An 11849-nucleotide genomic window follows, 5' to 3' on the forward strand; every position below is an offset into this window, starting at 1 on the left:
TACGATGGCCCCTGGCCCGCAGCGGCTGGGCAAGCAAGAGCGAAAGCCGGGCCCGGAGGACGCTGCCCCTGTGTTGAGTCAAACCCATGGACCCTGCCTGACAGCGCGGGGCCTTGGCCACCAGGCAGGCAGAAGCCAGAGACTTCCCGGGGCTCCCCTCGTGGTGGGGTCAGTGCGTGTGCGCGGGGAAAGAGTCAAGGGGCCCAGAAGTGAGGGCCTGAGCCAGCCAGGGCCTGTGGTGCAGGGCCTCTCCCCATGGGTGGTGAGGGCCTGGGTTCAGGTCCAGGTTTCTCCCCTTTTGTGGGGAGGCACCTTCCTCTTGCTGTGAGAGGCCTGGCCCAGGCGTGTCAAGGGGCCCAGGCCCGGAGCTGCTTTCAGTTCTTCCCAGTAGCCTGGCAGTAAGAGTGCCACCCTAGGTGGCAAAGGTGGTGGGTTCAAATCCCCCAATGGCTGGAGCCCTCAGGTTCCTGGATGGTTGGTAAGTCCCTGGCCCCTGTAGCCAAGTTCACAAAAGGAGGAGGGGAAAAATTTTTTTTAAAAAGCAGGCTTATTTTTAGAGTTAAAAATCCCACTACCTACCCCCACCCTCCTCACACCCCCTTTTCCAGCTCCCAGCCCTGGTTTCCTCACTTGCCACTCTCAGCCTCCCCCAACCCCACAGCCTCTCCACCACTACCACCACACCTGGTCACAGGCACCAGGGACTCACTGCAGACTGAGAGACCTGAGGGCTCCAGTCACTGGGGGGACTTGAACCCACCACCTAGGGCGGCACCCTTACCACCAGACCACTGGGGAGAGCTGAAAGCAGCTCCGGGCCTGGGCCCCTTGACACGCACAAAAGGGGAGCGACCCAGACCTGAACCCAGGCCCGCAGCACCCACGGGGAGAGGCCCTGCACTGGGCCCCCCTGCACTGGCTGCTGTGGGGGTGGGCTACATCGCACCCCTGGCCTGGCCTCGCCTCCCCTCTCCCCCTGCCTGCCAGGGCTCCTCTTTTCCGCCGCGCCGGGGAACGAGGCGGCCTCTGCTGCTGAAACCTGCAGCAACGACCGACCGGCCCGACCCGCGTGCCGCCCTGTCCCCTCGGCCCGGCTCGGGCACACGCGGGGCTGCCGGGGCAGGCGGCTGCCCTGTGTTTCAGGGCTCCGCGGTGCCCGGGGCAGACAGTTATGTCGCGGGGCACAGCCCCCTCACAGCTGGAGAGCCCCGCGCTACGGCCCGGCCCCGGCTTTGCCCCCTCCCGCCTGGGGCCTCCCCGGCCCGGGGCCACCCCCCGGGGCCGCAGCAGCGCCCGTGCTCGGCGCCGGGCCTGTGGAGACGACCCGGCTCCGGCGCTCCCGGCCGGCACGAGGCGATGCCGCCGGCCCCGGCGCCGGGCGCTACCGCGCATGCTCGGGCTGCGGCCTTGCCTTGACTGAGGGGAGCGAGCCCCGCCCCCGGCCAGGCGCGGGCTGCCCCCCCACCCCCGGGCTTGCGCTTGGAGCGGGGCAGGCGCGGGGAGCTCGGCGCGGCCCGGCCCGAGCGAGGGGCTGCCCCCCGGGGGACGCCGGCCCCTGCCCCTGCCCGGCCTGGCCGAGCTCCTCCCGCAGCCCGGGCTGCACTTGGCGCGGGAGCCGGGCGCGCCGGGGCGGGGGCAGGTGGTGCGGGGCAGGGGCTCGGGGAGGCGCTGTCTGCGCCCGGGCCTGGACCGGGCGGCTCCAGCCGCCCTCGAGCCGGGCCGGCGGCTTCGCCTCGTGCCAGGCAGGGGAGCGCCGGAGCCGGGTCGTCTCCACAGGCCCGGCTCCGAGCACGAGCGCTGTTGTTGCCCCGGGGCGGGAGAAGGCAAAGCCGGGGCTGGGCTGGGCCGTAGCGCGGGGCCCTCCAGCCCGGCAGCTGTGAGGGGGCTGTGCCCCGCGACATAACTGTCTGCCCCGGGCACCGCGGAGCCCTGACACACAGCTGCCGCCTGCCCTGGCAGCCCCGCGTGTGCCGGAGCCGGGCCGAGGGCACAGGCTGCGCGGGTTGTGCCGGTCGTCGCTGCAGGTTTCAGCAGCACGGGGCTGTGACAGCGCGGCGGCGGGGGAGAGCTCTGCCCCGCGACGTAACTGCCTCCCCGGGCACGGCCGCCTGCCCTGGCAGCCCCGCGTGTGCCCGAGCCGGGCTCCGGCGCCGGGTGCCCGCGGGTCGGGCCCGTCGTCGCTGCAGGTTTCAGCAGCAGGAGCCGCCCGGTTCCCCGGCGCGGCGGAGAAGAGGGGCCCTGCCGGGGGCAGGGGGAGCCCCGCTCGCAGTGAAGCCCCCGGCCCCGGCCAGCACGGGACGTGTAGAGGCCGTGCCGGTGGGGGGCGGCATCCCAGCGCAGTGCGGCTCCGGGGCTCCCGTGCAATGGGCCCGGTGCACGGTGCAGGTGGCGGGTCAAGGGGCCAGGAGGAGAGGGGCTGCCAGAGCTGGCTGGCGGTGCAGGGTGGTGGAGCGCTGCTGTGGGTTTCAGTTCTGCTGCTGATATGCTGACCCTTTTAAGCCCCAGCGCGGGTGCCTGGTGCCTGTTTGCTTGTAGGGCAGGTGGCGAGGCGGGTCAAGAGACACGCGGGAAGAGCTACAGTCAGGCTGGCCCCTTAGCAGGGTGGCTCGGGACACTGCCGCTGGGGGCAGGGGCTGCGGGTTCAAGTCTCTGCAAGGCTTGAGTCCTCTGGCCCCAACTAGTATGCAACCGACTTCCCCTCCGGCGCTTGCCTAACAGCTGGTGCTCAGAGGTGATCCTGGTTGAAAGCCGGAGGGGACTTGGAGCTGTAGCCCGTTTGGATATGTCCTGAGCCACCCGGTGTCTGCCGGGTTTTTTTCGGCCTGGTTTTGAAAAAGCAAAAGTGCAAAGAAAAAACCTCACCAGCTACCCCCTAACTCAACTTTCCCCAGCCCCTGCTGAGGAGCAAGGGGCCTGAGAGCTCCAGCCAAGGGAGGACTTGAACCCACCACCTTTGCCACCTAAGGTAGTAGGTCTTACCACCAGACTACTGGAGAAGGCTGAAAGCAATTCCGGGCCTGGGCCCCTTGACACGCCTGGGCCAGGCCTCTCACAGCAAGAGGAAGGTGCCTCCCCACAGAAGGGGAGAAAGCTGGACCTGAACCCAAACCCAGGCCCTCAGCACCCACAGAGAAAGGCCCTGCACCCTGCACGCTGCACCACAGGAGCAGGGTAGCTCACGCCCTCACTTCTGGGCCCCTTGACTCTTTCCCTGTGCACATGCACTGGCCCCACTGCAAGGGGAGCCCTGGGAAGGCGTTGCTCTGGCCAGGGGGCCTCTGAGCCCGGGGACCGGTGCCTCCCCCCCACGAGCTCCTCTGCCCTCCGGGCGGCCCCCCCCCCGTGCTGGATCCCGACCCCCGGGCGCGGGCTGGAGGCAGCTCCCCTGCAGCCCCACCTGAGGCAGGAGGCAGGAGCCTGCTCTCCTGGGCATGGCCGCCCCCGGGGGCAGCCCCTCACTCCGGGCTGGGACGAGCCGGTGCCGGGGGCAGCTCTGAGTCTGGCTTTCCCTCTTGCTTTTCCCAGTGGCGCTTGCCCAGCTGCTGTGGGCCAAGGGGACACGAGGGGCTGCCTGTGCTTTTGAGTCCAGAGACATCAGGCTCAGGACTGGGAGGTCTGTCTTTGTTTCCAGGCACGGGACCTGCCTGGAAAAGCGAACCCCACGGCACATCCCCCTGGGCAGCGGGAACCAATCTTCTTTGGCTGCTCAGCAGGGACCGCTGTGGGGTGCCAGCTCCTGAGAAACCCTAGCTAAGGGGGTGCAGAGAAGAGGGGCTCGGAGGCCTCCAGCCACAAGGGAATCCGGCCTCAGTCCGCACTTCCCAGGCCCGTGCCTTGGCCCCCCGGTTCTCGGGGAGACCTGGGGCTGGGGGGCAGCAGCAGCCTCAGGCTGCCCTCAGGGAGCTGGACGGCTGGGTCCTGCAGAGTACGGATATGTGGGGACCCAGGGAAGGCCGCTTGCCTAAATACCCTCCCCGGGGCCTGGCTCAGACCAAGGTCCAGCAGCAGAGCTGCCTCTGGGGCCCCAAAAGGCAAAGGGCCACAAGCCGGGCAGGCAGCAGTCAAAAGCTGGAGCAGCACCCCAGGGCTGCTGTCCTCGTAGATCGCTCACTGCCCGAGCGATCTGCTGCTGCGTGAAGGCGCAGGAGCTGTGCAAGGGGCAGGCCAGCAGCCGGTGCAGCCCTTGCTGCAGGACATCCTCCTCTGTCCTGCGTTGGGAGGCAGAGCCTTGCTCTGGCTGTAGGGGGACCTCTGAGCCCGTGGTCTGCTGCTCCCACTTGGGGCTGCACAGAAGCTCCTCTGTCTCCCTTGGCAGGATCCCCTGCCCTGTGCTGGCTCAGGACCACACATGGCCGCAGGCTGAAGGCAAACCTGCCTGCAGCATGATCGTTTCCAGCTCGGAGAGGCCTCGGCTGTGGCCTCGCGGTCAGAGCACAATGCTGGAAGTGAGCGACGTGGCAGTTCAAACCCACTGTGGGGAGGGTGGTGTCATAGCCTAGTCTCATACAAACGCAGAGCAAACTTCCCTTCTTCAGGTTTCTTTAGAATGATGGGGCCATTTTTTGGATCACCATCTATATCCCCATGAAGAAAGACGGATTAAACTAACGTTAGCAAGCCTCGAACCTCTAGTTCCTGCCAAATAATATATTTGAAGATTTCATGCATACCACTCCAGAACAGGGCCAAATATTCATTCACTGAAAGATACTCTGTACACATCTTTGTTTACCTCATTTTTAGATGGAAGGTTTAAAAAAATAAAATTTGAGTCTAAGAACAATTGCAGCAGTGCATGCGTATCATCATTCTTGGGCTCATTTGACACAATTTCCGCTGATGCTGAAGCTCAGAGCTGAAGAAAGCAAACCAACACTTGATATAAACATTCTGAAAGATGATTTTCTCTCTCTACAAGCTTGGGAATGGACTGAAGCCTGATAGTCTCTCTCTGGTTCTTTCTTTTGTAGTGTGTGGAAAAGAGGGTGGTTGAACAAGCCTCTGTTGAATGGAAATACAAAGCTGGAATACACTAACTTGGAACATTCTTCTTTGCTGAGACTGCATGCTACCTTTGAATGGGAACTTAAAAACATTCAAATCCAACAGTAAGTATATTTAACAGGTAATGTAACCATGTTCCATCAAGGCAGGGGCCGTTCAGCAGCTGCCTAAAGCCAATGTTTTTCTTGCTTTGGCCCCACCTCAGCAAAGTGCATGGGTATGTTCTTAACTATAGATGTTAACTACAAAAACTGATCTGTTTGGACTGAAGTACATACATGCCTGAGCACTTTGCTGGATGGAGCAATGGAAAGCCGCCACTTAGCGGCCACAAAGTTTACATGGAGTCCAAGCTGTTCAGAGACCAGTTTATGTTCAAGAGCATTTCGTGAAGCTCTGGCATCAGTAAGAGGCTGTTTTGATCCAGCTGCCCACCCCAAAAGCATGAACAGACGCTTCAAAGGAAGGACCTAAATTGCAGAGTGGTTTCCTGTAGTAGAAAGAGCTGAATCAGCACCCCAAAACTGAAGAGCGTGCATGTCCAGAGCTTGGGACGCATTTCAGAACCACAAAGTTCCAAATTATATTTCTAAATGCACATTCATCCATAAGCGCCCAAAACTAATAGTGCAAATCTGGTAGCTTCAAATAGAAATGGCCTTTCCCTCTAATTTAGAGCTTGCTCTACTGGTGTGGCCCTTGAGACTAGATGCTAACCATCATACTTATTCCTTGCATTCCCTCCCTGTGATCAACGAGCATTATAAATATTTCAACACTCGGAGAAAACTCATGCACAGAAACCAAAGCTTGTTTCAGGTGACAGAAGGGCTTGTATCTGAAGTTGGGACTGGAACTCAGGAGTTCTCACCTCTGTGCCAGAAACTTCTCTAATTCAACAAAAGCTACAGGTGGCCAGCACTTTTTGAAAGCCAAGATGAACTTCGCATTCTTTCTTGGTATTCATTAAAAGCTACTAGCATTGTTAGGGTTAAAATAATTGACCTAAGGACTCTTGTAAAGGTGTTGCTATCCCATCTCCCATGTTCTTTAACCTCTGATTTCTGACTGCCAGGCAAAGTGGTGCTACTCCTACTGCTCAACAGCACAAGCAACTTCTAAACTGATCTCTCACTCTTCTTCTTCAAAAACCATTTAGAGATTGCAAGAAGCTTCTCTTACTTGTCATCTTATCTTCTGGTCAACTTGCCGCTGCATCTACTGTACTAGAAAGTCCCATACAATCCTAGGAATCAAAAGTGAAGTGAGGACAAGACTGACGTCTGCTTTCTGGGTAGGTACAGAGGCCAGTTTCACACATTTTAAATGAGTCTTCACAGTCCAATAGCACCACCTGCTCTGAACATCAGCCACTTTATACATCCACTCCTTTAAGTTTGTATGTCTGAATTAAGGGACACATTGAGTTCCCCAGTTAGGCAACTCAAACGGCTTGTTATGAATTTGAGTGCTTGCTGACAGCAGCCTGCTTTTCATGGTAGAAATGTTGCTGGCAAGGTTTCAGCTCAATTTCCAGCAACTCCCCTCTAAGTATTTCCACACAGGTGGTGCCTGGCATACTTGGGAACAAACATTTGCTTTGAATCCATTTCCTTCTCTGTTAAAGACTTTAGCTCTCAGCCTTTCCCACTTAGTACTCCATGAAAGATACAACCATGCAGCAGCACTTGGAGGCACACTAAAGATGTCTTAGTAAGATCATCCAATTCCTAGGAGGCAAACACATTCCTATATATTACATTCCACGATTCAGGATCAAACTCAGTAAGTTTTCCAGGAATAAGAACAGTTTCTCTCCTCCTGAATCCTGCATGTACAGTCACCATTCTGGACTTCTTTTCTAGTACTATTTTGTTTTTAGGACATAAGTTAAATGCTCAGCTCATCCTAAACAGTTTCACCAAGTATTTGTAGTGTTGGCTCCACCTGGGTCTGAAGTCCTGCATCGTTCACCGACGTGAGCAGACTGTGCCTCTCATCTGGCCTCTGGCGTGGAAGCTTAGGCACCGTATAAGTCGTTACAAAATACTGGATGGAAATGAAAGGGAAAAGAATATTCTTGAAAAATGTCATCCACCTCAGAGTGGTCTGATCATTTAAAAAACAACCAAAAAACCCCCAGTCAGAGCGTGGAATTGGGACCCAGTTATTCTCAAGTAATTCTTGACATCCTCTGTAGCTTTAATTTTCCCCCATGTTTGTGTTCACCACTGTTTCCTCAAGTACAAAGAATGGACTTGTTTAATGTTTAGAAAGCACTTTCTGCAGGTGGACAGACACGGTAAGCACATACAGTACATTAATCAAAGGGTGCACACGTTGCCCTACCCCCATGCGGCCCATGTGCTTCCAGGGATTTTGTTTCAAACATAACTGGCCACAAGGAAGACTGTTCTGCATTCCTGCTTATGCTGTGTACAATCAAGCCGCAGCGTAAACCCCACCTTTCTACTGTGCCATCTTCGCGTTTTTCCTGGATCTTTCTGTCTTCTCTTAACTGGCTGACAGCCGTAACTTTCTTTTCGATTTGCTGATGTAGAAGAAGCTTTAGCACCAATTCCCTTCCCAAATTCCTTCTGAGGAGGTTAACACAATCATATCGAGCAGGCCTGAGCAAACCGTTCTGGCTCTGGGCTCTGAGTGGGAGAGGCCGCTGAGGTGTCATGGAGCTACGATTCCTTTGAACAAAACCTGCCCCTTACGTAAGGAACATTATGTTCTCTTTTCCACAGAAGATGCCATTGTGCTAACTACAGCTGTGGGGTCTGCATGAGAAAGGAACAAAAATAACCCAAGTAACCAAGGAGCGTGCTGTTGAGAGCGTGTGCCCTATTGTTCGTGGCTCTGACACCATGTGATGGAACAAGGAACGTGGCTACCCTGTTCCCGGAGAGCCTCCCCATTGAGGTAAGTACTGGCTCATGAGTAAGACGCCATACTTGATGTGTTCAACACAATCAGTTTTTCCATAATTAAATATAAACTACAAGGTAGGGCAAGGGGTAATACATTAATGGAATGTGCTTCTCTTTTTAAGTCTGACAAATAAGGTGATGGCTTTAGCCATTACATATCTTCCATTTAAAAAGGGGGGATTTGAAGGAGGGCTGTGGGGGGGAAGGAATAACCTGATTATTTTTACTTTGCTCATACTAACACAGCTCAATGAACATGTACTATATAGGTTGCCTTCTCCAAGCCCCACTTCTACATACATTCTTGGGTAGAACATTATGATGCTCTATTTTTTCATAGCAGTATTCCTATTTAAGACCCATCTAAAGGCACTGTCCTCCACTTGCGGTGCACATACTGAGAGTTTTCATCATGGTACATTACAACCATCAAAGCAGGACAAGTTCATAGTTATTTATCAATAGGTACTATCAGGCGGTGCATCTTTGTCCTGGTGTATGTAGTAGCAGTGACTTACATGAATGTGTGGTTCTTTTTCAGCCTAACACTAAGTAATTCAGAGGTTTAGTTTCTGTAAGTACTTCCTGCTCCCATACTCAGCCTTTTTAAAGCACCTGCTGTCTCACTATTTAGCTGCTACACAAAGGTATATATGCCAGTCTAAACTACCATAGCAGATAACTTTCTTCATGTGGGCAGACTACTCTTTTTCCTTCCCTATTTTCAAGTTACTTAAGAGGAATGCTTTTGGCATGTTCTTTCCACTGGTTTTGATCCTTCACTAACTGCCATCATTTCACTTTGATTTTAAGGGAAACTACTCATAATCTTAATACAGCCATATCTCAGCACCTTACATACTGACATCTGGAGGTCCGTCTGTTCTTATATAACTAACTGTCTCCTCATTTATCAGTGACAAAAATAAACCAGAAGCTTCTCTCTAGGAACCTTATAAACAGCCAACTCCCTGTTCCAGACTGCAGCTCTGCAAGGAGATGAGTCTTCCTCTGGAAGCTGGTTTCACATGGTGGCTTAGATTTTCCCATCTTTGTATCTAGCACCATTTGAAATCAGTGTTCTAGGGGCAAGAATTACAGCGTGGGAAGCGATCGAAGAAGCAGCTGCTTACTTCTCGACTGGGGTCTACTTTTAAAAGTTCCTTCGGCCTGAAAGAAATCATTTAATTCCAACTGTTAACAGGCAGTGTTAGGCACTGACACAGGTCACCATTTACAGTATGTGTTGCTGGGGCTGTAGCAGGGAAAGACTTTATTGGACTTTTTTTTCCCTAATAGAACTGATGCACACTAACTGTCTGGACTAAAGGCATAAAGCTGCACAACTGCAAGCAGAACACTGAAGACGCAGGGCACCTTCTTGTTAAACAGCTAGTAAGAGCATAGCTGACAATCTATTCCTAAAGCCATGCTATGCCAAAGATCTGTTTTTTAAATAGACCAACAAAAGTCGTGGGGCATTTGTGGTCTTACTTTCAGAAGTGATAAGTATGTCCGGTTCCTACAGACTTCATTATGGAGCTACAGGTACTTGGCACTTCTGAAAATCCCACTCCTTTCTTACCAGTGGCGGGAGGACAAAATCTGCCAAGAAAAATATGTTGATGTACCATGACATTTTAAAGTACTACCAATTTCCAACAGACCATATTAAAATAAGGTCAATCTTCCCCATCAACCTAAATCGCTGACGATGAATTTCAAGTTAGGCTTGCTCCTTCAAACCTGCTATTTCTTTTCAACTTCTGTCATACATGCAGAGGGACAAGCCTTGTCCAGAAGCAGCATCTACCAGTACAACATGGTCTTCCTCAAAGAATACAGGGCGGTTCACTACAGGAGGAACCTCTGAATTGGAAAAAAGTCTCTTACACAGGCTGACCGATTTCTCTTGGTGTTCAGAGTCTCAGTGTTTGTCTAGCACCATTTGAAATCGGTTATGATGTAGGGGGAAAAGCAACAGTAATTGGAACTTCACTTTTCCCCCCGTGCACAATTCCTATGCGATGACCACAGCGGCTCCAGAATACTACCAGGAGGCGTATTACCGGTACCTTGCTACATAAATACACAGGTATTTACAAATGAACACCTTTGTGTTAGTTGTATGTGGCTGTTCAATATGCTGTGTAAAATAAAGGGCATGGAGCAGACATTTCCCCTTGGAAAGATACTTAAGGTATTTGAAATGCATCATCTAAAAAGATTTAGCTCAAACTCTTGAATTTCAGGGAGGTGCAGGGATGTGCGAGAGACAACACATATGTGTATGTACGCAAAGTGCCTCCTTTCCTGTTAGCAAGCAAACAAGTGGCCATTTGATTCTGCAAGCTTGCAAACTATGTAGCCTACTCTGAGCTACTATTTTCAATAAAAATTTGTACTGCATTGTATTGGCCTCTGTCTCAAAGACATGTCCTTTTCTGTTGATTACTGAACTGCTGCAAACGGGTTTCCTCCTCTCACTCGCCAGGTGCAGTTTGCATCTTCCTGTTCTGAAAGCACTACAAGACATGTGCAAACACCTGACTATTTTGGTATCTCACTCTTACGTTCCTGAATATAATTCCTTTAGCGAGCATGTTCTCTCAAGACATACAATTCGGAAGAATTACACCAAAACATTTAGATCAGGGGTGTCAAACTCCCTTGGCCCCTCCACCTGTACCTCAGCCAGATCAGGACTACAAGGCTCCTCAGAGCCAGGATCCAAACTCACTTCTGGCAGCTGGACCAGCAGCATTAGGGAACAGCAGGGTCAATGCAGCTGTCGCTCACCCCTCTGCCACAAGCACACATCCTCCATGGGGGTCCGTGCACCAGAATTTAGTACCCAAAAGCCCTCTGTGCTGCATGCAGGCTGGGTTCTTGACACCCCTGATCCAGATTAGTTACAAAACCAAATATTACTTCCTGCTAAAACTTGCCGCTAGGTGGAGATGATGTATTATTCACAGTAGACTGACTGTGGTGAGTAATTTAACATTTCTTTACCACTTTTAAACCATCATGAAGTGCTAAGGTTTTCTAGATTACACAGGATTCTCAAGAGTTGGAGGAGACCTTTATGACTCTCCTCTTAAACACGGCATATACATACTCATAAATGCTACTGCTGGGCAACTCATTTATATCACTGTCTAATTAAACCATGCCTGTATAAAGAGAAAGAAAGTAGATGAATATTCATTACGCTTTCTAGCTGAATGGCAAATTCAGGAATGAAACGACACTGGAGTCTTCTGTGCACGAATTGGTGTGTTAACAGGGTGATTTAAACAGGGTTCATTTTGTTGCGTTAACAAGGTGATTATATACTCCCCAAAGCAAAAGGCCAGGCAACCTAAATGGGGCCATCCGAAGAGCAAAGGCAGGACAATTATGTTCCACTAGAATTAGAAAGTTTTAACCATAATTTTGTGAGCCATAGCTACCACTAAAATAGCAGCAGCCACTGCTCCTGCCCACCATCCATGGTGCTTTGGCAAATATTGTTAATATGGCAGGATTAGGTCTTGTGACCTGGAAGTTTGACACGAAACAAGCTCCACTGAATAAACGGGTGCATGCAAGGGGGTGTTTCTGCTGCTACAACTCTAGAATCATTTATCTGCAGCATCACTTACCTTCACTAAAGCTTTTCAAAATTTAGGCAGGGAACTTTTTTCTTGCAGACTCTTAGTTCGTCCTCTCCACACATACTGCTTTCAACCCAGCGCAAGTTTACACAAACTATAGGCCAATGTGCTAACAGTACTGGTTGGGCCAAATTAGGATTACCAAATAGTCTGAGCTTCAGTATGTCAATTTAGTACTTAAATGTTATCACTTCAGGGTAGATCAACCAATTTGAATTTACAATCATCCTTCAAGCAGATTAGAAAGCAA

The 11849-nt window shown here is 52.4% G+C and overlaps 1 protein-coding gene across 11 annotated transcripts in view; it reads left to right on the forward strand.

Annotated features, from left to right (window-relative positions):
- The window catches only part of LOC149853675 (uncharacterized), a 31601-nt gene extending 21252 nt beyond the window's left edge, over nucleotides 1–10349 (forward strand). For 8 of the 11 annotated variants that reach the window (XM_090025159.1, XM_090025153.1, XM_090025162.1 and 5 more), the window contains 4 exons: nucleotides 4971–5108; nucleotides 6164–6298; nucleotides 7758–7932; nucleotides 9722–10349. The gene's annotated coding sequence lies outside the window, so the exon portion shown is untranslated. Of the gene's footprint in view, nucleotides 1–4970; nucleotides 5109–6079; nucleotides 6299–7757; nucleotides 7933–9721 lie in introns of all 11 variants that reach the window. The other 3 variants (XM_090025160.1, XM_090025161.1, XM_090025157.1) reach the window with 3 other exon arrangements.
- The last annotated feature ends 1500 nt before the right edge of the window (nucleotides 10350–11849 follow it).

This window comes from Crocodylus siamensis, chromosome 13, assembly GCF_052110815.1.
Source record: "Crocodylus siamensis isolate JL-2025a chromosome 13, ASM5211081v1, whole genome shotgun sequence".
Lineage (NCBI taxonomy): Eukaryota > Metazoa > Chordata > Crocodylia > Crocodylidae > Crocodylus > Crocodylus siamensis.